Consider the following 2,417-nt stretch of genomic DNA (forward strand, 5'->3'; position numbering starts at 1 on the left):
AATGGTGTGAGGCTTTTTGGGGTCCTGTACGCCATGTCATGCCTATGGTGTACCTTGGATCATGACATTATCACCAAGAGAAACACAGAATTATATTTAATGAGAAGTATATTATTTAAAAGAGAATCCACTAAAAAAAAACTTGTGAATGGTATCTTGACTTCAATGCCTTCATTATAGTAATGAACTCTGAAGATATGATTTTCTCGTTTAAATTATTTGATTGGGCTTTCAATGACATCAAATTGGCTTGAACCTATAATTAAACCAGCCAACATTATATAATAACACACAATTTTCATATACCTCGAATATTTGGCTATTGAATAATCTAGTATTCTTATGTAATGAATTATGTGAATCTCAATCTACAAATTGCTATACTATGAAGAATTTCTCAATAAGCACAATTAGTTTATGAAGATAACATATAAACATACATATATATTTGGTTTAACTAATTTCTTGAGGTTCTCCAAGTTGGGCCTTTGTCTTTGGGGAAACAAGAGTGGATGCCATAGAATGTGAATTTGATCTGATAAAAGTTAAATCTAATCTCTGAAAGGTTGAATCTGACCTTGTTCGACGATGTAAATTAGGACGTTTATCCACAACCTCGATATCCCATAGGACTTTTTCGTATTTTCTATTAGTATTAGGAGCCTCATGTGTAATTGACTTTCTCCATGGTGGTAATCCTCCATTTGGTTGAAGGTATGTTCCCCAAAATGATTTGAGACGTACCTGAAATCCATCCCTTATAGCTTCCCATTCCGCGGATGGGTAATTCTTTTCTGGAAGATCTGCTTGAATTACTTTCTTTCCAACAACTCCTGGAATGAATGGTGTGTTGGTAGCGGTTAGATATTTCCCATAACAACTCTTGAGACGAAATGCATCTTCTCTTCCCTCAACAAATTCAACATTCCAAATTGAATCTTTATTTGTTCCTTTACGTCTTTGTGTTACACTATCTTTGTCATCCATTGCTATTAGGTACTTGTCTTTTCGATTTCTAAGCCGGACGCTCTCCGCCCTTTGGAATAGTTCCATTTTTATCAATACCTAAATAATTCGTTCCAATTCATATGAGATAATTGAAGATAATGAATTAGATATATATGTATTGATTAAATGAAATGAAATTTGTTGCATGCATTGAATATATGGATATGCATACCTAAGTTTAAAAAATTAATTGCTAAACAAGGGTTTTGATGAAGAGAAAAAACATTCGATTTGACAGATCTTAAAAGATAAAATCTCTTTTCTCGATTAAGTTTTGAAAGATAAATGAAATATATGTTAAATCAATGTGATATATGTATGTTTCAAATAGAATCTCAATTATCTTTACTCAATGGTTAATATCTTCATATTTATTTACCAACTAATTTGCGTGTATTTCGATTCTTAGTACAATTTTATTGAATTACTAAAAATATTTTATGTAAAAAGGTATAAGTAGAAGTTCTTGTAATAAATTAAATATAATCATTAAGTCAATGACTTGACAATTTAAACTCAAACTAACATATATTATATATTATCGAACCTGAAAATGCAAATGTAAGGAATCAGATAGTTAGTAACATCAACTCTAATTATATAACTTATCAAACTATCATTATTTTAATTAGTATATGAAAATAAATCTTATTAGTAAAACGTGGTAGTATTATCTACTATATAACCTAGTAATTCAAATATCATGTTAAAGGTATGTAAAATTGAACAAAGAAGAAAAAAATAATTCAAATAAAAGTGTAATTTTAACATAACATCAGACTTTGTGAACATATATATGTCTAATTTACGTCAAAATAACTTTGTTACCAATTAAAACTTCCTCATATAATTCACCACTAAATAACAATATTCTTTCAAGCTACTTGTGGTTTTTTAAATAGCTTTTGTATATTTAAATTTGTAGTTTCGTCTTTGTTATAATTTTTAGTTGCATTTGTGTCTTTGATCTTTACCAACGTAAATGCTTCATCCGCGTCATTTGTTCTCTATAAATTTTTTTATTTTAAAATGAATATTAATTATAAAAGTCTTTCTTTTTTCAGGAAACTAACAAATCACCCGTAAAAGTAAAATAATAATAAATATATATCGCTTTATATTTATATTTCATTAAATAATTACATTCTATATCTTTAAATTTTTTCATTTAACTGATAGTAAATCAGTATATTATATTGTATTAATATCATTAAAATTAATAATTTCACTTCATTAATACTATATATATATATATATATATATATATATATATATATATATATATATATATATATATAAAATTTAAATTTTTTATTTATAGTTATTTATCAGTTAATGATACTTAAATCGTATATATTCTTGTAACATGTGTTCTTTTTCCTTTTATATGTAGGATTCCTTTTTCCTTT

The 2,417-nt window shown here is 26.8% G+C and overlaps 1 long non-coding RNA gene across 1 annotated transcript; it reads right to left on the reverse strand.

Annotated features, from left to right (window-relative positions):
• Nucleotides 1-262: 262 nt before the first annotated feature.
• Nucleotides 263-1,335, reverse strand: LOC101248265 (uncharacterized). The gene is made up of 2 exons (XR_011212385.1): nucleotides 1,181-1,335; nucleotides 263-1,065 (listed from the first exon to the last, which is right to left on the reverse strand). It is a non-coding gene; the product is annotated as an uncharacterized lncRNA (long non-coding RNA).
• Between the last annotated feature and the right edge of the window lie 1,082 nt (nucleotides 1,336-2,417).

This window comes from Solanum lycopersicum, chromosome 11 (assembly GCF_036512215.1).
Source record: "Solanum lycopersicum chromosome 11, SLM_r2.1".
Taxonomy (NCBI): Eukaryota; Viridiplantae; Streptophyta; class Magnoliopsida; order Solanales; family Solanaceae; genus Solanum; species Solanum lycopersicum.